General features: G+C 41.1%; 1 protein-coding gene across 25 annotated transcripts in view; it reads left to right on the forward strand.

Annotated features, from left to right (window-relative positions):
- Positions 229-25,859, forward strand: part of LOC110394552 (poly(rC)-binding protein 3-like) — a 498,677-nt gene continuing 473,046 nt past the window's right edge. For 7 of the 25 annotated variants that reach the window (XM_021388476.1, XM_021388470.1, XM_021388474.1 and 4 more), the window contains exon 1: positions 249-544. The gene's annotated coding sequence lies outside the window, so the exon portion shown is untranslated. Of the gene's footprint in view, positions 545-25,859 lie in introns of all 25 variants that reach the window. The other 18 variants (XM_021388494.1, XM_021388501.1, XM_021388499.1 and 15 more) reach the window with 16 other exon arrangements.

Raw genomic sequence — 25,859 nt, forward strand, 5'->3', positions numbered from 1 at the left:
CGGGGGTGGCCGAGGAGCGACGGCGTCGGCGTGAACGCGGCTGCAGAGCCCCAGCCGGCAGCGGGAGCGGCAGCGGCAGCGGGAGCGCCGCGCCCGCCGCAGCCGCCGGAGCCGGGCGAGGAGCGAGCCCCGAGCCCCGGCCGCCCGCAGCCCCGCGGGGAGGCAGCGAGGGGCCCCCCGCCGACAGCGTGACCCCCGCCCCGCAGCCGCCTCCGCCCGCCCCCAGGAAGAGAAACAAAACAAAACCCCGGCACCGCCACGCTCTCCCTCCTGCTCCTCCTGGCATTCGGTGGCGGCTACCTTTTCGTGGTTTTTCTTTTTTCTTTTTTTTTTCTTTTTTTTTTTTTCCTTGGGGATTCTCCTTTCTCCTGCCAGACTGACTTGCACCTTCTCGATAATTTCTCTTCCCCTCGTTTTTTATACTCTTCTCCCTGCTTCCAAACCCTGTGTCTGTGTGTTTCAGTACTATCACAACCTCTGCTAAAAATAGATCTTTTTATATACCCTTCCTCCTCTCTGACCCCATCCAACACCCCTTGTTAAGGTGAGTTGTGTCTTTTCATCACTTTTTCCTTGTGTGTTGTTTTTTTTTATTTTTGTTTTTGGTTTTCGCTTTTTTTTTTTTTCTTTCTTTCTTTTCTCCCTTCAAGGCAGGTTTCAGGGAGGAGGGGATGAGGAGGAGAGGATTTCACGGGGAGCTAGGCGTGTTGGCAGAGCCTTATTTCCCTTCTGCAGCCTCAGCATCCTCCCGGACTGCTCCCTTTATCCCGAGAATGTAGCTAGCTGATGGAAGTGAGGAACCACTCTTCCTTAGCACTGCATGATTGGAAGCCACAGCAACACCAGGGGAAAAAAAAAAAAGAAAAAAAAACCTGCTCTTTTTCTCCTTTGCCCCCTCCTGCCCCCCCCCACTCCCTCCTCCTGTCTGCGTTTGGTTTTCTTTCTTTCTTTTTTGGTGTGTGTGTGTGAGCTTGATTTCTGTCTTTAAGCAATTTGCAGGGGACTTGGAAAGAATTGCATGTGATGTCGGGGGGAGAGTGTGAGCGTGCACGTGTGTCTGAGTGCGCGCCTGTGTGTGAAGTGCCTCTGTATTTTGTGTTTCTGGGATGGTGAGGGATAAAGCTTCCCCACTGCACACAGAGCGGGCAGCACGGCAGAAGCTGCGTGGAGGAATTGGTCAGGGATGCAGAAAGCACAGAGCTCCCGGCAGAGTTCAGTGCCTCGTGCTCCAGGACATCTCCCTGTGGATCCTTATAGCACTCGCGAGGTGCCGGCTCCCAGTGCTTCCGCCTCAGCTGGGCAGTGCCTGGAGAGGGAACTTCGGGCTGAGGGAGCTGGCAGCGTTCCCCCGGTCCTCCGGCAGCCCCAGTGCTATTCCAGGGGAAAAGAGTGTTGTGATCAGAGCAAAGAGACCACTTGCCGTCACTTATTAGTATTGTTAAAGAAGGAGAGGTGAAGTGTTGCGGCTGTGGCCAGCGCACAGCATCTTTGCAGCCGGGTTTACTTTCCAATCCCAAAGTTGTTTCAGCCTGTTTTCCTTTCCTCAGCTGCTCAGCTAACTGTTCCCACTGACAACAGAAATGTGTTCCTGCAGTAAACCCGTCTGCTTGGAATCTGCTGGGGAGCAATCTATTATTCAGAGGCAATCAAGTAACTTATTTGTTTCATGGATTTTTTCCCCAGTCTTTTAGTGTGCTTTCAACTCTATGTTTTACCTATGTGCATGAAGTGGGATGATATAGATTTTAGTTGCATTTTAACGATGAGTTGAGGCATAACTTGCAGGGTGCCATTTGCAAAGTGTCACTTGATATAAAGCAAAATAACAGCCCCCTAGCTCTTTTTCAGGGATTTTTCCTATCTCCGTTGCCTGTTTCACAACAAGTGAGTGATTTTGGTAATGAACTTGGAAGGCAAACGGGCTGCACAGTGGTGCATGGTTCATACTCAGAGCTCAAAAAGATGACACATCTGACTGTGAAAGCTGGGTGTGTTTAGGAGACCTACTGGATCCAAACTGTATGAAAGAACACTGTGTGTACCTAGTTTTTCCAACAGATTGCATCATTTTTGCATCTGAAAGATGACAAATGAAATAAAAAAGGTTTCTGTTACCTGTATGGATACAGGAGCAGCTCTGTTCCCTGTCTAGTTAATGCAATCCTGGTACCATCACTTTCCACACGCTGCATAGATGATGTTCAACAAAAACGAGCAGTCACATACCAGGTCTTACACTCTCCATTTCTCCTTCTTGTTAGCTGACATTAAAACAATTTACACTAATTTGCCTCGGGATTTTCTTTCTGCTGTGACTGGCTGGTGTTGCGGGAGCAGGAAGCATGCTCCAAGTGAGTTGTGCTGTTCTGAGCGCTGGGTAGCAGCAAGGGAAGGAACACCTGATGTGCTTTGTGTAGGGAGAGAGGAGAAACCAGCCCGGAGTAGCAGCTCCTTAAATGCATAATATAAGGGTGATGCACGTTGGCTTGTCAGCTGCTGTCCTGCTGAACCCCGACTACTGGCTAAACATTGTCTTGGTAAGCACTGTGATGTGATTTTTTTTTTTTAAATTTGATAGAGTTTGCTGTTAAAATCACATGTGGTGGAGGAGACCTCATGTTCTGCTGATAGGAGTCATGCCAGCTTGTTTAATCCAGAGGAGGGTGAAATACAACTCTTGCTGAAGTCACCAGCAGTTACGTGAAGACAGCGGTTATCAGGACTTTTTACCTAAGTACAGCAGGATTTAGGATATTTCTAAAGGATACAATTGCCAACAGATGTGTCATTTTATTTAGACTTTACATTGGGTGCAAATAGTATGTGTTTAGGTAAATGCACTGTTTTTGACACTAAAATGTATTGGTAGATGGAAAACTTCAGTGTTGTTCTAATCATGGAGTTTTTACGAGAGTTCCCTTGGTACTAGTTAGCTGTTGGTAACAAATCAGCATTGGCTTCACAGTCTTAAGTAGTGTTGATTATCATCTGTTGACGTTGGTAAAGGAAAAAAAAAATGCATGGAGTATTTCTTCAAAAAAAGAAAAAGACTGGGTAATGTGTTACTTTATCGTAACAACTGAAAGACAAAAGGGCTTTCAGTTAGATACAAAAATACTGAAGTGAGGTTAACGTGGAGTTTGATCTGGAGGCTGTTCCCATTGACGTGAATGGCAGCACATCAACACTCGGATTATTGCATGGTGTATGACCTATGATGAAACTTACTTTTAATTTTATGTTTTGAGGCTTGGATAAAGCCTGCGGTTATTCACCTCTGAAGCTTTTCTTGCTCTTGAAACATGCCCTATAAAGTGTGAACTGCCATAAACAACGTAATAGGAAGAGGGTTCAGAAGTCACTCTGACTTTGTGTAGCTTATTGTTATAAAAGTAATGTGGTATTTGTCTCTACTGATCTGTTAGCTGACAGTTTGCTTCTATTATGGCACTTTATTATTCTGCAGCATCACCCTAAAATGCTTGGTCAAGGAGTTTCCATCGCCTGGATATGGCACTTCCACAACTGAAGAGTGTGTTTGGTCCTGTCGTAACCCACAGCTACCCCTTAGTTTCAGTAGCAGTTCACTGCAGGACAAAATTGCCATTACATTCAGACATATTTACTGAGGAAGCTATTACTGATGTCGGATTTTCTTAATTTTTTATCAAGGAAATGAAAACCACCATAGTATTGTTTAGGACTTTGTGGGGCGGGATGCTGTAGACTTATCTATGACCATGGAGACTACAATCACAGTATATGTTAAAAAGCAGTAGCATTATCCATCTGAAAGCAAATTATTCTGTTTTTCTCTGTAAATCTCGCTGTCCTCACTAGATGTAAGTGGTACTATGTATGTGTTTCAAACTGAGTATTTGTAATTTTAAGCCATTTAAATGAATGAGGTTCCTTTATGCAAACCTGATTTTTTATTTGCATTTTGTCTGCTAGAAATACAGCTTTCATAATAAACTAATACATATGTATATTTTTGTGCTGCACTTGCTTGCACATGGAAGAAAATTAGTATTGTACTCCCGGGAACTGTGCGTAACTGAAGCATCAAGTGTGAATCAGTGCTACCTTCAGCTTCGTTCCCAGCCTTGGTGGATGTGGATGAGTGTCAGTGATGACGAGTGCTGGTGCATAGCAGGGAGGGGGAAGAGGCTGGCTCTTAGGGAAACCAGGGAGTTTAACCGTGGTGCTGCACTAGCTGTATCCTCCAGGGTTAAAGGAACAAGTGGCTTCCTCACCCTTAGCAGCAGTGAAACTTCTGTCTCAGTTTGCATTCTGTGACCTGCTTGTTTTTTCCTCTGTATTACAGCAGATATGGAAGGTTTAATTACAGTCTAGTAGAGCTAGTGCAGCTCTCTGGCTCTCTGATTACAACTGTTTGTAGAAGATCAGTGGAAAGTAATTGTGGAGATGAGGCTCCAGAGACAATGTTTCATCTTTGTAGTTTTAATTTACACCGGTTTTTCATGTGTTTGTATATGGCCATTGTACCCTACTTGCTTTCTGTGGAGGAAGTGTTTTCAGGAGGGCAGAAAATAATGATATTGTTCCCCTTCTGGAGTAACAGATATAACAGCTCCTCCCATTTGCCCAGCCCCAACCAGATGAAGGACAGCAAAAAATTTGACATGACTATGAGATTTCATACTTCGTGGCAGGAACCACATTTTTAAGCGTAATCCAAAGGGAATGATCTTTTCAAAATGACACTGTTAGCGAGTCCCCATGACCAGCATTGACCTGTTTGTGGCAGCCCAGTGAATTCCTGGGTGAGGTGGGATGGGATCAATTTCTCCTATAGGGATCACTGTTGTAGCTCCATGTTGGCAACTGGAGTGGCAATCCCAACATGCAGTGGGACCAGTAACAAAATGTAAACTTTGTTTATAGGGCAAAATGCATAACACACTCTTGATTTCTGCTGATGGTCAGTGCCTTTAATAGGATTCATGAATCAAAGTGTTGGATCAATCTCCTTTGCGATAACTGTGATTTTCTCATCTATGTGGCAAATATATTTAAATACTGTGGTCAGTTGGTAGACTGTAAGGTAGAGAAATGCTTATCTTCTGTAAATGAAAGATAAAATTCTTTTTTCTTTCACTTGTTTTGGGGGTGGATGTTTGGCTCTTGACTACACCTGATTTGATTAACATCTGTCTCGTAGTTTGCTTAAAAATAGTTGCAAAAAAGATTTGCTATTATTAATTTTAAACAATCTTTTCTATGTGCTTTTAAAAAAGAAGTTCCGTTTCATAATAAAGTTTTAGAGTAGGCTGTTGAGGTATGACGAGAACTCAATTCCCTTAATGACTGGTTGTTAGCATGCTTTGATTAATATAAATGACATATATAGTGACAAGGTCTTTTTAAAACTTACTAGCACTTTGCATACAACAATGTCTTTTATAATGACTCATCTGGAGCTCCCATAGGGATTTTTTTTTTTTTGATCTGCTGTGAAAGTACAAAAATTTTGAGCAAATTAAAGCAGTTGGATTGAGCTCCAGCAGAATAAAATAGCTATTATAGTACGGTTCCCTTATCAGTCCTATGATTGCCATGTTTTCATCTGGGTAAGTTCAGTATAGATCATGCCTGCAAGCCAGCCATAGAAGTTTGGGGCAACACCTTTAGATTGTGATGGCTGCTTCAGTGATCCAGGTAGAGAAACACCAATACTTCATGCCATTATATTCAATGGCAGGGAGCATCAGCTAGGAATTAAATAGGGCCCTGGGGTTGGCTCAGAAAACCTCTGAGGAAAGGAAACAAAAAAGTCTGTCTTATGAGAGGAGAAGTCAGCACATGGCCATGAAGTTTTTCTAAAGTTCCTTAACATTAAGGGCTGTTCTTGTTTATGACAAAATCTCAACTGCATAGTGGCAAAGCAGGATCCTACTGAAATGTATCTAACCCAGCGGAGACTGACTTCACACGAGCAGAAAGGGAGAATTTTACAACTGTAATACTTGTATTCAGATAAGAATGTGGATGGTCCCTGCTCCTGTTATAATATCAATGGACAAGTGTGTCCTGTTTTATTTGTGTAACTTTTGAAAATGTTTATACATCCTAGATTAAATAACAAATGGAGGAGTAGATTTACTCTACAAAAATACGGAAATTCAAAAGTAGAGCTTAACCACTGCAGAAGTATGGTCTATGGCTTGGGAGCTCTTGTTGCAGCCCCAACAAACTTCTCCTTAACTGCCACTCCGCATAGACTTAAAATGGATTAGTATAGTTAAAGCTGAATGCAGCAGTTCCTGGTCATGTGAAGCAGTTCCTCAGTTTCAGTGCTTCCCTAAGTGAGAGACTCCGGAAACAGGCTCACGGAACAGTGACAACATAGAAAGTGTGAAGTATTGCCATTATTATTATCTCAGAGAAGCTTATCTGGTATGAGATGCATCTGTTCCAAGCACCCTGCATCAGTAGACTAAGATTCCTTGGCAATATTACTGAATTTCAGCAGTGTCTCACTGCTCAATTAATGTGGCAGTATGAAATAAATTGAACGTACTATCTAAAATCCACAGCCTAAATAAAGAACATGTTAGTTATAAGAACATTCTAAATGTATTAATAGTACATGATTGTGCTAATTTAAGGCTTTAGCTGTAAGCTTCCCAATGTCCACCTATATGCAAAATGTTTTCTTTATTTGTATTTTCACAATAGAAGGTAATACTTCCCATGTCTGAGATGTTACAGACATCAGCTAATTAGTCATCACAGCAAACCCCATTGGGTTTTGTCCTACCTATGTAAAATTTTAAGTAGCAATAAAAGCAAAATATGAGGGAACAGGAGAATTTATCATAGAATCATAGAATATCCGAAGCTGGAAGGGACCCATAAGGATCTTCAAGTCCAACTCCTGTCTCCGCATAGGATCACCCAAAAATCAGACCATATGGCTGAGAGCATTGTCCAGATGCTTCTTGAATTCCAGCAAGCTAAGTCCCATGACCTTTTGTAGTTAGCTTTCAGGGATACTTGTTGTGTGTAGACTAGGAAAAAAAGTGTGGATTTCACTGTTCTTAGCCACCAAGTTAATTTTAAGGCTTCTTACCCTTTTTTCATTTGAGATCAGCTCCTTCATGAGCATTTTGGGGATAAGGGTTGGCAGAGACTCTCTGCCTGGCAATACAGAAGAACCTGGGAAGGGAAGGATTTTGCAGTTTCTTTTTTCTAGAAGCAAATTTGCAATGCCATATGGATAATATGGGATCATCTACTCCTCTGAGATCTTTCCTGTGCACATTGCAAAGACAAGCTCAGGCTAGATCTTCAAGGCCAAAATCTTAACAGCAACTTCTGATTTGCACCCACACTCAGATTTTGCTTGTGTCTAGTGAGAAGGGGCTGCACCCTTCACTTGAAGTATAGTTTTGTGATCAACTTGAGTTGATCTAAATTCTTGCTCCTGCTGCAAAGGGAGTCTTGCACACTCTGCTTTCCTGCCCCTGAACGATACACTGCAACTGGTAGTAAGAAAAAAGAAAAATTCACCCTGATCAGCACTTATAGAATCATAGAATCATAGAATTAGCTAGGTTGGAAAAGACCTACAAGATCACCTAGTCCAACCATCCACCTACCACCAACAACCCCACTAAACCATGTCTCCCAATGCTATATCTAAACGTTTCTTGAACATCTCCAGGGACGGTGCCTCAACCACCTCCCTGGGCAGCCTGTTCCAGCGTCTGACCACTCTTTCAGAAAAGTAGTATTTCCTAATGTCCAGCCTAAATCTCCCCTGGCGCAACTTGAAGCCATTCCCCCTCGTCCTGTCACTAGTTACACAAGAGAAGAGGCCAAACACCAGCTCACTACAACCTCCCTTCAGGTAGTTACAGAGAGCGATGAGGTCTCCCCTGAGGCCTCCTCTTCTCCAGACTGAACAATCCCAGCTCCCTCAGCCGCTCCTCATAAGGCCTGTGCTCCAGACCCCTCACCAGCTTCGTCGCCCTCCTCTGAACACGCTCCAGGGCCTCAATGTCTTTTTTGCAGTGAGGGGCCCAAAACTGGACACAGTACTCGAGGTGGGGCCTCACTAGGGCTGAGTACAGAGGGAGAATGACTTCCCTACTCCTACTGGCAACACTATTTCTGATACAAGCCAGGATGCCATTGGCCTTCTTGGCCACCTGGGCACACTGCTGGCTCATGCTCAGCCGAGCGTCGACTAATACCCCTAGGTCCGTTTCCTCCATACAACTTTCCAGCCACTCTGCCCCAAGCCTGTAGCATTGCCTGGGGTTGTTGCAGCCGAAGTGCAGGACCTGGCACTTGGTCTTGTTGAACCTCATCCCGTTGGCTTCAGCCCAGAGATCCAGCCTGTCCAGATCTCTCTGTAGGGACTCTCTACCCCCAGGCAGATCGACACTTCCTGCCAGCTTGGTGTCGTCTGCAAACTTACTGAGGGTGCTCTCAATGCCCTCATCCAGGTCATCAATAAAGACATTGAAGAGGACAGGCCCCAGCACCGACCCCTGGGGAACACCACTCGTGACCAGTCGCCAGCTGGATTTAACTCCATTAACCACCACTCTCTGGGCCCGGCCCTCTAGCCAGCTCCTTACCCAGCAAAGGGTGTACCTGTCCAAGCCACAGGCTGCCAGTTTCTCCAGGAGAATACTGTGGGAGTCAATCCACCTTCAATCCAACTGACTAACTGCTTGTATCAATGTGCAGCTCCCTCAAGACTGAGAGTTGGGGGACATGAGAATGGGCAGCATAGTATTGACTGAGGATGGTCACAAAACTACGCTCTTGATCTGAAAGTCCTGATGAGATTAAGTGTTGTAAATGATTTAGGAGAGAGTCTAGTTAGGGTAATAGTGGTAATATGCTTCACATTTCTCTTGGAATAAAAAGCATGGAAAAATAAAAAGGAAATCAGTATAAAGTACCATCACAGAAAAACAGAAAGAGATAAGAATTTTTTTTATTTTTTTTTTGGTAATAAATGAAGTAGAAAAGCTGTTAGATCTTATTGGCTACCATTTTTATGATTTTTTAAATATTAAATGGGACAATTAGATTATGCACCAATACACACACAGTCACAGTATGGATTCCACTCTTTGAAGGAAAGAGTTGAAAAAGAACAGCACACTCAGAGCTGTAAGAAATAAGATGCTGACAGATGATGGCATGCTGTCTAGACTAGAATAAAAGATGCATGGTAAAAACTTAGCTAACTTGTTTAAATAAAATATTTTAAAATTCTAAGAAATCACAAGTGCTAGTTGATGATCTTAGATTTTACTTTGATCACTTTCTATGAGTTCTGGTGTCTTTTCATAACATTTTTAAAATGCTACTTTTTCTCCCTTTAAGTATACCTATGGAGAATTGAGTACTCATAAGAAGATGTGACTGATTCTTCTGGGTTACCCAGTTCAATCTCTTGCTCTTACAGCCAAGATATCATATAATTCCTTTCATGTACTGATCAAACTCGTCCTTACAACTATTTAGGGATTATTTAGTTCCCGTACTACCATTTGGAGGCTTTTTCAGAACTCTGGTTTCATTTCTCCTTAAATATGTCCATGGCCTGCTTATATTACTTTGTTCTCAATCTAATCTTGTACTTCAGCTTCAGTGGTCTTTTCTGCACTGTGTTTACTACCTCAAAGTATAGAGCAGTCCTGCTCCTTAAAAAAACAGAATTCTTGCATGACAGAGTTCAGTTCTGGTTAGGAGTCCTAAGCTATAGTGGAAGATAGATAATGGTGTGGAGTTAGACACAAGAGGGTTTTCGTTGTGCTCCTAGTTCATACCATCGGTTCATACCTAGCACTCTTTGGTATTGACCTTCAGAGTGTGATGTGTCAGGCGTTTAACTCACATTTTTCCTTCGGGGTAGGTTTTGTCTTTAGGTGCATCGTGCTCTACAGGGTTTTTGCAGACTCATTTCCATTTGGCTTGCTTCTGTTTTCTTACTATAAATAGTTTTAGTGAGACAGAAGCAACCCTTGTTTATAGTTTGAATAAATCCTGTTTCTCTTTTGGATTAAATTTCAATTGCTGAAAGTAGACGCTTTGACACTTAAACAGATCCAATACTCTAAACACTAATCTTACAAATAGGAGGTAGCCATTATGCTCTAAGCAGAATCGTTTTTGAATCAAGACTACCCAATGGTCTTAATCAAGAATGTACTGGATTTCATGTGGATTTACTATTTGTACTTCATTTTGGAATCCTGGAAATTAGTATAGTAAGTTTTGATTCTGGACTCATATTCTTATTTTAAAGTTACTGGGAAGAGAAATGTGTACATTTTGTTTCTGTTCCCTGAAATATAGTGTAAACAGAAGATGGCAAGTGCAAGTGGATGACCTTTTTAGATCTCAAGAATTTAATTGAAATGGTTTTATTTTGAAAAGCAAAGGGCATTAGTTCTGAATATTTTCAATTTGTTCTCTGTTTTATTTTCTCAGAAACAAAGAAGTCATGATACTGAAGCTTTTAAATCATTTGCAACTTTAAAGTAATTTCCCTAATGCATAAAACATTTTAACTAACGTTTCACAGACGAGGGTGAATACTTTCTAATTAGATTTATATGACTATGGCTGTCTTTATCAAGTTCAAGTATGCAAACCATTTTATACATTACTGTGCTATATAAGTAGATCAGTATTTAGCTAATGTGGAATTGTTCTGTTTCTCATTAAAATAAAATAAAAACAACAACAAAAAAACCTACCAGCAACAGAAAACCAACAAGGGCTGCTCCAAAAGTAATGCCTTCTGTTTTATTGTGTTGGCCCGTGACATCACAGGCAGATGTTGGTGGTATTTCAGTAGAGGTTGAACCTTCCTGCCAGTAATGGGTTCCATTTTGTTGCCATGCAACAGGTGGCAGCAGAGGGGAAGTTTGACAAAATGGCATCTGACATGGAAGTGTGTATGAAACAAAGGTGTGTCATTGAATTCCTCCATACAGAAGAAGTTGCACCCCTTGAAATTCATCAGTGCATGCTGAACACTGATAGAGACCAAACAGTGGATGTGAGCACAGTGAGGTGGGTGGTGCATTTCAGCAGTGGTGACAGCGACAGTGGGTCACCTCTGGTGCTGCAGATTTTTATGAGCGTGACATGCAGGCTCTTGTTCATTGCTGGCAAAAAAAAGAAAGCATAGCTAGTGGTGGTGACTATGTTGAAAAAGAGTGTTTTGTAGCTGAAAATTTGCTCTATTGAATAGTGTCATTTTGTTTTTCATATCAGTTGTAGCTTCCACGTAAATAAATAGGAGGCATTACTTTTGGAGCAGCCTACATCTATTCCTTGTCATTAGCATTCTGCCACTTTGATTCCTTTTCGTAAAAGACATAGGTCTGTTATTTACTGAATATGGAATGCTATTTATTGTAATATTTATAAATGCTGCAACAATACTACAATAAGCAATGTTTAAAACTCACTGAAGTCCTGCAATGAAAGCAGCAGCTGGAACTGTAACTCATATGAGCTGCCCAGCACCAGATGCTCCCTCCTTTCTGGTTTCCCCTGTGCCCATTTACATTTGCCTCGCTGGCAGAATGACTTTAGGCATGTTATCTGCAAGGTCTTAGTCCATCAGTAATGAGCTACCTTTTCTCCTGCTGTAGATGTCCTCTTCATCAAAAAGGGTCTTGTCACAGCATTAAGATTTATGCATAACTATATAGGTAAATAACTTCACTCACTGGATTTGTCCCATTTAACCTAATGGGACTGCAGTTTCTCGTAGGAGTATGCTCTGAGTCATACCAGTCCTGCAGACCTGGGCATGGAAGGGATTCAAGATTGGTGTTGGGGAATAAATTGTCAGCATGTTCCTGCAGAACAGTTGGGCTCAGAAGGAGGTAGCCTGGTGTCCTTTGCAGTGCTTCTGTTTAGAAAACTGGAATATTTTTACTGGTTGAAAAGAATGCAGCAGTTTTCAGAATTGTTATTTGTGTGGTTGTTATTTAAAAAAATAAAATGTTGGATTAAAAAATGAACTATTAATCTGGCCAATATTTCATGACATTGCGTGACCTGTTTTCCTAGGATGCTTTGGATTGTTTTTGAATTTTATTTTATTTTATTTCATTTTATTTTAGTTTAGTTATTTCATTTTATTTTATTTTATTATGTTTTCCCCACATGCTGTTACTTTGGTAAGAATCAGCGCATAGGAACAACAACAGAAAAAAAATAAAAAGAGCAAAGCAAAGCAAAACAACACTTGGGAAATATGACAAAAACTCTCTTAAGATCTTTGCATTTTCTGGGACAGCACAGAGGCTGTCTGGAGCATTGACTTAAGTCCTGTCAGAAGAGTTTGAAAACTGTGGTCAGCATCTCTCTGGTTATTCATGCACTACTTTTTGAAGGCTTGCAAAATAACTTGAGAAAGTCAACTTGTTTATTAATAAGTTTATAATGACTACAGAGGAATTCTCACCTTCTTTAGAAAGTTTCAAGTGCTCCATAAATCGGGATGGAAAATATTAAGGAATAATAGTCAGAACAAAATGTGCTGGGTTAACTGTCGTGAAGCTAAGAAAATAAAACCAGAGATTTCCAGCTTTTGGGGGTGCGGGGTGTAGCCCAAGGCTTACTCAGTTTGAAAATCAGGTTTCAGTGTTATTGGAACAGGCTGCCCGGGGAGGTAGTGGAATCACCATCCCTGGAGGTGTTCAAGAAACATGTGAAAGTGGTGCTGAGGGACATGGTTTAGTGAGCATGGTGGAGATGGGTTGCTGGTTGGACTAGATCAGGTGCGTCCGACCCACGGCTCGCAGACTGCATGCAGCCCAAGACAGCTCACACTGCAGCATGCCACCTGCCGTGTGCTATCATGGCAACAGCTCTTCCCTGCTGAACCACCTGGCCTGGCCCAGGCACACAGTCGTTGCTCAGCACAACATTGGTGAGCTACTAACCCTATCTGGGCTGAAACCAGGGCATGGGAAGGGCACAGCGCAGTGCTGTTATGATATATTATGGTAAATTAATTTATGGATTTTGATACATTGGCTAAACACGGTCCTGTGAACAGTGAAAAATATGTGGCCGTCCTTTCTATTTTGTTAAAGGAATTTGAGAATAGGTTTCAAGATTGCCAAAAAAATCATCAATTTTTTTTTTATTTGCAACTCCATTTTCAGTCAATATAAATACATTACCTGACAGTTTTTAAATGGAACATACAGGGCTGCAATCCAAAATTTGATCGTGTCTCCTTACCAAACTTTATAAGTCCTATCTTACCAGAGGGAAATATCCCTCACTTCACAATCACGCTTTATTCATGTCAGCACTTGTTGGCAGTACATACGTTTGTGAACAACTATTTTCAAGGATTAAGCACAGGAAGAGTAAAATTTAATCAAAAATCTCTGACGAACGCCTTGAGAACTCACTATGAATTGCAACCACTGCCATCAAACCAGACTGAGGCATTAGTTTCACAAAAACAAAGTCACCTATCCCAATAGTTTTATGGATTTGTTGCTCTTTTTTATGTTTTAATTTAAAAAAAAAAACATTAAAAATTAAAATAAGTTTTGTTACTTATATACATTAACTATGTTATATGTTTTATGAGGACTACCCTGAAAGTAATGCCTCCTATTTTATTATGTTGGCCCATGACATCAGAGGCAGATGCTGGTGGTATGGCAGTAGAGGTTGAACCTTCCCACCAATATTCCATTCCATTTTGTTGCCATGTGACAGGTGGCAGTGGAGGAGCAGTCTGACAAAATGGTGTCTGACGTGGAAGTGAATATGAAGCAAAGATGTGTCGCTGAATTCCTCCATGTGGAAAAAAAAATGCATCCATTGACATTCATCAACAGTCATGAACATTTAGCAAGAACAAACAGTGGATGTGAGCGCAGTGAGGTGGTGCGTTTCAGCAGTGGCAACAGTGACAGTGGGTCACCTCCTCTGGTGCAGATTTTTACAGACGTGTCATGCAGGCTCTTGTTCATTGCTGGTGAAAATGCATAGCTAATGTTGGTGACTGTATTGAAAAGCATTGTTTGTAGTTGAAAATGTGCTCATTTCAGTAATGTTTTTGTGTTCTTCGAATTGGTTGTAGTTTCCCTGGAAACAAATAGGAGGCATTACCTTTGGAGCAACCTTTGTTGATGCGTAACTAGACAATTCTTCTTCAATCAGTGTGGCCCAGGCAAGCCAAAAGGTTAGACACCCATGCACGAGGTGATCTCAGAGGTCTTTTCCAACATTAATGATTCTATGATTCTAAGTAATGATAAAATTGGATGAGTTCAAGAACTGGGAAATACCAGCTGTGGCCTATAATGGCATGTCAAACTCCTGTGTAGTAAAGGTTTTTTAAGTATTTAAACAGGTAGTATCTTCAGAAGCTTTCAGAACTAATTTCTGCAACTCTTTTACCAACTATACTTGTATACCACAGCCTGCTAAACAGAGAACCTGCTGGAGATGGTTCTGAATTTACTGAGCAGTTTAAGATAGTAGCAGCACTTACAGGCAACTAATGTGCATGGTGAATATAGACAACTTCAGTCTAACCCCTGTCCATTACAGAAGCAGAGCTAGGGAGACTGACCAAGAGTTTAGTCCAAATTTAGTGTTTGTCATCATGAATGAGAGGATTTTTTAACATAGTCTCACCAATCCAGGCTACCTAAACTATCACATCAGTGCTACGTGCAGAAGAGTAGATGGAAACTGTAAGAAGTGTTTATTCAGAGGTTTAATTAATTCATCAGGTTACAGTAACGTCAGTCATTTTTAAAATGGACATCTCAATTGCAAAGTTGGTGACCTCATGGTAAACCCAACATCCATTCCAAAGGACACAGAGTTTGCATTGTGATTGTGTTTCTAACGACTGTTCTAGCAGTGTGACAGGCTGACCTTCAGATGTCCTGGCCTCAACTTGATCTCGGTAACCTTGTTCAGACTGACCTGAGTGCTTTTAGGGCTAGCTTTCTGCTCTTGAGCCTGCTTTATAGTTTGAACCGGTGTGCCAAATCTCACTCACATGCTGGCTTGTGAGCTTCCAGAACAGCAGAACTATGGTGGGATTCCTCCTGAGGTATTTCTCCCAAGGGATGCTGCTGAAGGCCACCTTGGCAATCTTGAGCTTGGATGATCCTCCTGCCTGCTAGCATAAGTGCTTTCACATTGTGTAAAGACAGTGGAGCTCAATAATAATGAGAGTGAGGAAGCAATGGGATCATCTGGCTGAAAACATAGGCCTCATGGAGAATCCCCTTCTAATGTGCTTCTGTCTCTAACTTCTGTTGATATTAAAAAGGATTTTATTGCCAGGACTTCTCTGAAAATCCTGCATACCTTCTGTCTTTGTGGGTATTAGAGGTGGATATTTTACATCAGTGCATAGAATAACTGTTATTTTCAGACTCTTTTAAGAAGGCTTATTAGAGCCTGCTTCTTGCCTCCCTCTTCTTGTTGAGATTAACTTTTGTATCTGTTCTCCAGTATGAGCCAAAATTTGCCATGGGACTGAAAAGCTCAAAATACAATCTACATAGTTTGCTCCAAAAGTAATGCCTTCTATTTATTTCCACGTAAATACAACAGATACAAAGAACACAATAACACTATTTGAGCAAATTCTTAGTTACAAAACACTCTTTTTCAACATAGTCACCATGTAGTGGAAATGGTAAGTCACGGCTTGAAACAGTGATTCAGCACCTGGTGGGAAGGCAGGGCCAACCCAGGGGAGCTCAGGTGCATGCAGTGCACTTGAGTTACTGGAAGGCGTGGAGCCAAGATCCACCCCTTTCCAGACCTCATTTGAGGATTGTCAGTGGAGGTCCTGCATACTGGAGGTCTTCCAGGGGTGAGCAGATTCTTTCATTTATTTCTGTGGCTGTTGCATTTGAGCAAATCTTCACTTGCTGCAGCCTGGGATCTTGCTGCTGTGCTGTCATTGGTGTGATTTCCATTATGTTACACATCCCCATTAGCTATTTTTTTTTGCCAACAGTGAACAAGAACTTGCATGTTGCACTTTTAACAATTTTTATGGCTGTCAAGAATGCGGATTGTCTTCCATATCACTGTTGCTGAAATGCACCACCCACTGACTCACTATGCTCATACCCACTTTTTGTTCTCTCTAAATGTTCACAAGTGCCAGTGGGTGTCACTTTCTTCTACATGAAGAAATGCGGTGGCACATGTTTGCTTCATGTGTGCTTCCATGACAGTTGCCATTTTGCCAGACTGACCCTCTGCTGCCATCTGTCACATGGTGACAAAGTATAACAGAATATTAGTGGGAAGATTCAACTTCTACTGCAATACCATCAACATCCACCTCTGGCATTGCAGGCTAATATAATAAAAGAGGAGGCATTACTTTTGGAACAGTCCTTGTAGTTCCTAAAAGTTTCATTCCAATGTGTGCCTGGACAGGTGAGGAGGACATTGATACCAAAGGGGAGACTGCATATCTACCATCATAGGCACCAGGCAAAACCTTTGACATGTTGCATCTGTAGGAGTCAGCGGCCAGCCTTTCTGGAGAAGTAAGACTCTTGAAATCCATGTGAATTTGTAGAAAAGTAGGCTTCTTTAATGCTCTCTCACTACCACTTTTTGCACATAATCTTGCTGTGTGGTGCCTGTCTGTATCTTTCATGGCTAATCCTGGCATTTAAGGATTCTTGGCACTGTGCAGACCTCTGTCTTCTGCTGAAGAAACCTGTGTCAGTATGGTGTTAATTTTCACTGTCATTACGGCTTCTGGGGTGCTTTGAATTGCCATATATTTCATTAAATAGTTTATTTAAAATGCTTCTTTGAGGACGATGCTATTGTTAGTTTTAAAATGTGGAGTCTGAATGAAAAACTACATTCTTCTTTGTAGCCCTTTTTTGAGGGCGTCTTGTGATGCATTAAACTTTCATTATACTTTAATTATTGATAGGAAACATTTTCTTACCAGCATAGCACTTACGCACAGTGAAATCACTTTTCAGGAGAAATTACTACAAGCATTTTTTGGATGAGTTTCAGTTTTGCAAATTGCTTTGTTTTTTCTTAGTACCCCATAAATTAAAGCACAAATGATAAGCAAGATAACTATGCTGTCATGAATCACTCAAGTTCTAATGGCCTAATGCACTAAGCCTTAATTAGTAATATTGTATTTTTAAAAAGATGATACTGTGAATGAAATCTGAACATACACCATTTTATAACTGTGCTTCCCAGAAGATATTTAATGGATTCCTCTTCTTGGTATGTTTTTAAATAATTGATATGGCCACTTCAAGCCCTTAGTAGACAAATGAATTATTGGCTGCTAGTGACAAAATTTGGTTTGGGTATAATAACTTCACAGAGACATGGCACTGCATACATCTGCTGCTCTAATTAGAAAGTTTGCCTAGGGTGCTGGTATCTGAAAGAATGGGGAAAAATAGTGCTGCACAATCTGTTGTTACAGAGCAATTCCTGCAAACTGTGATTTATGCAAGATTTCTGATTAACTCTTTAACTTCTGCTGAAATAGTCAGCTACCATTTCAGTAAATTTTGTACAGCCAATACTGTGTCAGCCTTATCTGGCTGGGTTGCTACTCGGCTGTGCCATCTTTATACACTAAATCTAGTGCCCCTAAGTGCTTTGCTCTGTGGTGCAAAGACTATTGCTGCTCTGTCCTTCAGAAGACTGGCCCTCGCACCTCTCCAGCAGTGGAGAATAAGCTAGCAATTGTGGTTCCCTGGTGCTGTATCCTGTTATTCCAGCTAAGCTCTTTTACAGAGGCAATGGACATCAGGAGTAATAGCATAAGAATAGTTTTGGTAGTCTAAGGATAGTCACTCATTTTCTGGGGGAAACCTGTGGAGCTGGGGTCAAAATCAATTGCAGCGCAATGATGATCGAGAGCATCTCATCTGAACTGGGAGCATAAGGCTCTTGAAACCAAGCCTTTTTACTAGTCAGGCTGTATCTCATCCAGTCTAACAGCATGCGGGCTGCAGTCAAAATAAATAGCTGTGGTGATGAGGAGAATTAATCAGAATTGTACAAGTAAGATCAGCTTTCACTTGCTTGCTGACTTCAAATTGGCAATTCACTGAATATTTCCTGGAAAAGGACCGGTTTCAGCAAATACCTGTTTTTATACACACAGCAAGAGTTTGTTGTCATGGAACTCAAATTAATTATAGATTTCTGAAAAAACCTGATGGGCTTGGTGGAGAGAATAGATCCTTTTCTCCTTAAACTTCATTTACGTTAACAAGTTCCACTACAGAGCAATTTGAGGACCCTGAAAAGAAAGCAAAGTGAAATTTTATTTAAAGGGAAGGAATTATCCCCAAAACGTTTGTGCTTCAGAAAAAGTGAAATATGATCAATCACATGAAATTCTCTGTTATCAACCAATCCAAATGTTAATGGGAGTAGATAAATGTCTTAAAGGCAAGTACAGATATTATAGGAGATGTGACTCTATTTTGCATGTCAAATTATCTGTTCACACTGTGGTACTGCAGAACAGCAAAGAGGTACAACAGCTTTTCATGTACACTAATGAAATGTTTATAAAAGCAAAATCTGATACAGAAATAGGACAAATGCAGCACACGGATGTGGATAACTTCCTAATACCTGTTGTATTTGAATTTTCCTTACTGCTATTTTTACAAAGCGTCAGAAGGAATGATGTGGTATGATGCTAAGGAATATCACAGATTTTAGAGCATCCTGCTTGATGTACATTTGGACTTGAACTTCTTACTTTTACAGTTTCAGATGTTAGCTGTATCAAGTACTTAAGTATGTCATTACTCCATGGTCACTGTGACTATTAAAGTAGCCTGTTTTGAAGTGTGGATACTAAAGTAGTCTTTTTGAAGGCCACGAGTAAGGATGCAAGAATGGTGTCTAGAATGTGCACACATTAATAGATCTGTGGATAAATAGCAGAGAGTCTTATGCATAAATCATATTCTCTGTTTTCATGAAAGGTCAGAAACATTCTAAATAATGAAAAGATAGTGTTTTAGTGCCAGGATGTTAGGAGAGTGAGAAAGGAATGGAAAAGAGGAATACATTCCTTTGTCATTCATTTGTTCCCTTAGCAGCAAACACAGAAAATCAAAGAAGTCTGATTAAAGTGATGAGACACTTTAGATGACCTGGTGTTGAAGTTAAGTTTATTTTCACTGTAAGGCATACTTAAGTGCTCTAATTATGGGTATTACAGGTATTTTTTGGAGCTTAATTTCCACTAAACTGAGATTTATGATTCTAGGGAGGATCTTGGTAAGGGAGCAGTTTATAAAATTTCCTTCCTATCATTCTAAATGATTCTGCTTTTCAGAAATTTCTGTGGGTCATTAGCTTTTATGCAGTATGCTATGTTCATTTTTGTGATTTTGACAGACATATTATTCACATTGTAACTGGTGTTCAAGTTTCTTCAATGATTTCACTGTCCATAAAAACCTTCAGAAGAGTTAATAACATTCCTTTGAATGTACTGGTACTCTACATGCTTATTCATGTTGGACATACACCAAGACTTCTTGCATGACCTTTCTAAATCCCTCTTGGTACATAAGCAAAATTGAATTAATTATGGAATGATATTCCATCTTCAGCAAACATACTTATTATAATCTGCAATTCTGATTTTTTCCTGCTTGCCTCATCAGCAGAAAAGACAATATATATAGGAAAATTCTTTTCTGCACTTTTCAAGTCCTCAGACAATGGTAAAAGACCAAAAGAATGTCAGGAGCTGGTTCTTAAACTCAGAGGGAGTGTGTCCTGCAGAACTGTTTGTTTCCTTCACCCATTTCAGAAATGATAGCTCTTCAAAAAATAACTGCAAATCAGAAGCAAACTGTCAAAAAGTGCAAATGTGTCTAAAACCTAAAATGTGGTAGCTTAGAGACATTCCAGTGGTACCTGCAATTTCAGTGGATATATGTTCTATGAACTTCTTGACCACACAGTCTCATCCCTTTGTAAGTGCATCATGGGAATCTGATAGCTGACACTATCATGAAAGATGTAGTCAAGCCAGTCCGTTGTGGCTGTGCTTAGGCATGCCATGCTTTGCACCTACAGCCATGGCTGCTGCCATAGGTGCTGGCACAGGTGCAGCTGCATGCGCATGGGCAGGCAGTGCACGGCCTCATCCTCCACTCTCAGAGGCACAGCCATGCTCTCAAACAGAGGATACAGCCTTGCACAGGCACAGCTATGAGGGGAGGCCAGGCCTGGCATCAGGAAAGCCATGGGACTTCTGCCTGCCCCTCACTGCTTGCAGCTGAGGCCAGATTCCAAGCACCTCCTGACCTCTCTGTGGGCTGGAAGGGCTCTGAGGGCACTTTCTGCCCTCACTTTCTTCTCCTGAGCTCTACAACTTCCTTATCTGCTCTCCCTGCTCAGGGAGCAGCTCTTTGTTATCTCCGTGGTGGCTGTGTCACAATGGTTTCACTAGGACACAGCCTCTGCTACCCACTGACATGCCACTGCTTAGCTTCTGGACAGAAAATCAGGAGGAGGTGGGCAGGCTGAGGGGCATCAGGGAGCTGGAGAAGGAAATGGGTGGAGTGGAGAGTTGAGTGGGGAGGAACCTGATGAAGTTCAGCAGGGGCAAGTGTAGTGTCCTACACCTGGGAATGCATCTGTACAGGTTAGGGCTTGAGCTGCTGGAAAGGAGCTGTGTGGAGAAGGATCTGGGGGTCCTTGTGGACAGCAGGCTGGCCATGAGCTAACAGTGTGCCCTTGTGGCCAAGAAGGCCAATGGTATCCTGGGGTGCATTTAAAAGTGTTGCCAGCAGGTCGAGGGAGGTGATCCTCCCCCCTCCACTCTGTCCTGGTCAGGTCACATCTGGAACACTATATGCAGTTCTGGGCTCCCCAGTCCAAGCAGACAGGAACTGATGGAGAGTGTCCAGCAGAGATCTGCAAAGATGATCAGGGGCTTGGGGCATCTCCTGTACGAGGAAAGGCTGAGGGACCTGAGACTGTTCAGCCTGGAAAAGAGAAAGCTGAGAGGGGTTTAATATCAACACCTGAAGGGCAGGTGTCAAGAGGATGGGACCAAGCTCTTTTTGGTGGTGTCCAGTGACAGGATAGGGAGTAACAGGCACAAACTGGAACACAGAAGTTCCATATGAACATGAGAAAAAATTCTTTAAGGGTGACAGAGCCCTGAAGCAGGCTGCCCAGAGAGGTGGTGGATTCACTTTTTCTGGAGATATTCAAAACCTTCCTGGATGCTTTACTGTGCAACGTACTGTAGAGAATCAGCTTTAGCAGGGGGCTTGGACTAGGTATTCTCCATAGGTCCCTTCCAGCCCCTACAGTTCTGTGATTCTGTGAATGGGAATACATACATTTAAAACTACATGCAAGAGACACTGTTACTTCCAGGTGTGAGTGTTCCACCTCTGGTTGATGTTCAAAAGGCTTTTCTGGCAACTTTTTCAGGGGAGAAAATGTTTCTGGGGGAATGAGGTAATAATGGCAAGTGGAGACAAGCAGAGAGGTTTGTCACCAAACTATTTTACTGTCAAAGTGAATTTCTGATACAAAACTTTCAATTTAGCCCTTGTGCTGTAGTATACAATACAGAACAATGAAGAGCTGAAACCCCACCTGTATGTCCTTTTGGCCACTTAGTAGGGACTGAAGATTACTTGTTTATTTTTCCCTGTAGCTACAACAAAGAGCTAAATGAAGTACCATATTTCAGAACAATAAAAAAAAATAACAACAATAAATGTTCTGAGTGTAGTAGAACCATATGCCTACAGGTAGCAGAAGTTCTTAAAACACAGATCCTTTGTTAAGCTATTATAGATGTATTCATAAAGATGGACATAAAAAAAATTAGAATAAAAGAGACTGGAATTGATATGGTGTTCTTACAGGAAAAGAACACAGTGCTTGTTAAACCAGATAATTATTTTTTTCTGCCATATGCAGTAAAAATTGGCTGAAGGAAAATAAAGTGTTGGCTGGCAGGTGACTCGAGATGGACTGTGCAGTCGCTCATCCAGTACCAGTTTTGAAGGTACTGGTTTTTGATAGGAGTTGGAAGGCTCCAAACATATGGTTCTCTATTAAAACTCCCTCATTTTGTTGCAGAGCAGTTCATTGCAGAGTAAAGAGCCGGACTACAAACCACAGTATGCACTAAGAAAATAGTGAAGACCTCATTTTTAATAAATTAGTGGCCATACAGAAATAGTAGAAAGAAATGCAGGAAACAAAAGATCACTCAAAACATCTAGTTGCCTATGATGTTTTACACCTGCTGATGCAAACTGCACCTACACCGCAGAGCAGATAGTAAAACGTCTTAGTTTCAAGTATTTGTTCTGTAATAAGCAACATTATCTACAACATCTTTCCTTTCTTGAGTGTAGGAATTACCTTGCTAAAACTTCATTGGAATTTTCTCTCAAGGAGGGCATACCTGAAGAATATTTTCTGCTGGTCAGGGGTGGTCTGAGTCGTCAACTTGGTACATGACTCAGGGACTAAGAGCACTTCATATAGATGTTTAAAGAAAATTCCTTCTTTTATGCTCTTTCTTGTGGGACTTATGAGGAGGAGGAATAATCCAGGCTAGTATTTGGTAACAGCTCAGCTACTGCTGAAATTTATTCAATCTGCTATCTGCCTAGATATTCACAGTTTTCACTAAACTCAAGCTTGAGAAACGCACATATGTGTACAGGCAGTGTGTTTTATTTATTTCTCTGATGTGATATGGCATGGAAATAAACTGCTGTCTTTTGTGTAGAGACTGAGGTTTCAATTTCCTTATTCAAACCCCAATGTAGTTAGTTTTCTGTGATTTTGATTTTTCATTGTAGAACTTTTCACAGACAGCTTTATGAGGTTTGATTATGAGTCGTGACACTCTGCCTCATCTGTTTCTGCCTAGTCTCATCTGCAAACTTGTAACATTGGGTTTTGTTTTTTTTTTCTGAAATTTAAACCAGTGGGATAAGATGTATCGTTATGAAGATACTGCCATTCAGCATAATTTGGCTTAGTTGATACACTTCAGAGTCTACCCTACTAGCTAACATGCAAAAGCACTGAGATTTCTGACTGTGTGGATAAGTTCAGTGTTGAAATTCCTCCTATTTGTTTCACCATTTTGAGTGCTATAATATGTCACCACAAGGTCTCTTGCAGAATGGAAATATTTTAAATAGTTCAAAGAAAGTTCAAAAGATGCTGTCTCTGACATGCACTCTTCAAAGCAGGACTGCACTTCTCTGCCACAGAAAAAAATCACAAAAAAACAACCATGTCTTACCTCTCCCCCTTACTACTCTGAGTTGTGCCAGAGCTGTCATTTTTTTTTAAATAGGGACCTTTTTAAAAAAGGGCTTATGTTCTGCTGTTCACCACGCTTTAATCTTTAACTTCGCAGGTTCAGTGTGTAAATATTAATTTTTTTATCTTACTCTTTTACTCATTAACTCAAAGATAACAGTTTTGTTAAATAAATGTTTTTAAGGAAATGAAATACTGTGCCTTATTAAATGCTGTATGCTTTTTTCATAAGGTGACCATTTCATCCCAGCTGCTAACTGTGGTCTGTTTGGGATATGCTGGCACTGGATGTGACATGGTTTGTTACTTGAAAATGACCACAGATGGCTGTTTATGACTAAGCAAAATGCGAACACAGATTCAATCTAGAGTCATCAAAACTTGATTCTGCTGTTAGATACGTATATGTACTCTTGACGCATCTCCTGTAGCAGTTTACTCAATTCTTCTGATAGAACTGTAGATTAAACATAAGTATTACTGTTCATGAGAAAGCATGAGTTTTGCAGGGCCCTTTCAGATTTCTATATTTAGTATGTCCAGAAATTAGGAACAGAGGATGAATTAAAAGTTGCAGAAGACCCAGGCTTTGGTCCATTGAGGTGGTTTTTCAGAACACAGCCTTAAAGCTTAAATCCATGGAAAATCTGTACTTCAAACCTTGGGCTCCAACTGTGGGATCTGATTCCTAGAATCCACATTTGTCGCTTTTTGACCAACCCTTATTCCTGTTCTTGTGAACCTGACTTCAGAATTTAAGCCAGTTGGAAAACACTTCTGTAGCCAGAACAAGAACAGCCTGGGGCTTGAAAAGATTACAGATGAGGATACTTGGCTGTGTGAAAAATCAGCCTTACTGGTATATATTTCAGCACTTCTCCAAAAGCTCAGTTTTGCAGGTTGCTGAGCGCTGCTCTGCTGCCATCAATTCCACCTGAAACCAGTGAACCAAGCCTTCAGCTTCATGAATCAGGGAAACTGCTACTGCCATGAATATATACTTGATTACTACTGGAAAAAAAAATCATATTGGATCTGGAAATGGCCTGAATTTGCAGGTCTGCGTGTTTTAAGTACACAGTTCTACACAGTGTTGTTTGGTACCAGGTAGCAACATTTCAGTGCCTGAGTAGGTATTCTCTACGTCAGGAATTGCAGACTTGGAAGTGTTCCCTAGCAAATCAAGAAACAGATGGTCTTCATTACACTGAGTTTTCCTAAGCAACTGTGGAAAGAAACTGAGGGACAGTGATGACAGAAATTCATAGAACTCAATAGTATTTTCTGCTTTTTCACAGACACGACAATTTTGACCAAAGCAGAGAAGAGAAAGAAAGGGGAAATGAAAGGATAAATGAATAGTCTTGTATGCACTAGTATTACTCTTGCAGCCTTGAAGAGTTTTGCAAAGTGCTCCAGGCCAAGTAACTTATTCACCCTGTGAGCCCTAGAAGCTCATCCTAAGGGTTCACCATTAACTCCCTCTGCCTAGCCTATATGTAGAATGCAGACTCAAGTCTTAATGTCAGAAAGCTTTTCATGCATTAATGAATTTCAGATTTGGAAGAAGAGGCTGAGAGACGACCCTCTCTGAGTCACTGCTTTCTGTAATTTGTTCCTTTCATGCTTCTGTTCGAAGCTATGCATCAGATCATCCTCTGCTTCTTTTTCTTTCCTTCCTCTACCAGGCTTTCATGCCTTATGCCTTTCTGTTCCTTCATCATTGTGAAGAAGGCATTTCATAATCACCTGCAGTGCCTGCATGACTGATCTGCATGTTCAGTTTGGGGCAGCAATTCAACACTGTTTGTCCAAGCATGTTTTCACAGATGCAGTGGTGGCAAATTTTCAGTTTCTATCTAGAAGTAAATGTTCTATTAGTCAGAATTTCAGTCTTACATCTTTCTCATTGGATTGTGCTTGGACATAAATAGCGTTGGATTTTCACAGCTCTTATGGCCTAATGTACTGCAGTTTCTTTGGTCACTGAAAGTGTCAACTTTACTATGGGCAAACAACACTTCTCTAGCCATCTCAATGAAGACAAAAATATTGCCTCTCTGTAACCAGTTTAGTAATCCTTTAAACATTTCCCAGCACAGATTCCTGCCAAATTTGTAGGAATACAAGAAATCTAGTAATCAGAACTTGCACTAATTGTCATTCCAATCTCTTTTTGAATAATATTATAGTTGTATAAATATTGAAGTTAGGAGTCTACATCTGTTTGCATTATTTCTGGCAATTAATCTTTCAAGAAGCCAAGAGGTTCGTATGTGAGAAGTGCTGGTGGCTTACATAACCTTATTGTGATGCTTTCTTTTTAATTACAAATACTTGTGTAGATATAAACAAAAATAATTGCAGCTGAAGATTCTATCTACTGTTTATTCACTTTTCAGCTTCTCAGTTGTCTTTTATGGAGCAACAGCTAGGGAGAAAATAGCCTCTGCATGTATCATTTGAGCTAACTTTCTATTCCTGAAAGT

The sequence above is a fragment of the Numida meleagris genome, chromosome 2 (genome assembly GCF_002078875.1).
Source record: "Numida meleagris isolate 19003 breed g44 Domestic line chromosome 2, NumMel1.0, whole genome shotgun sequence".
In the NCBI taxonomy this organism is placed as follows: Eukaryota; Metazoa; Chordata; class Aves; order Galliformes; family Numididae; genus Numida; species Numida meleagris.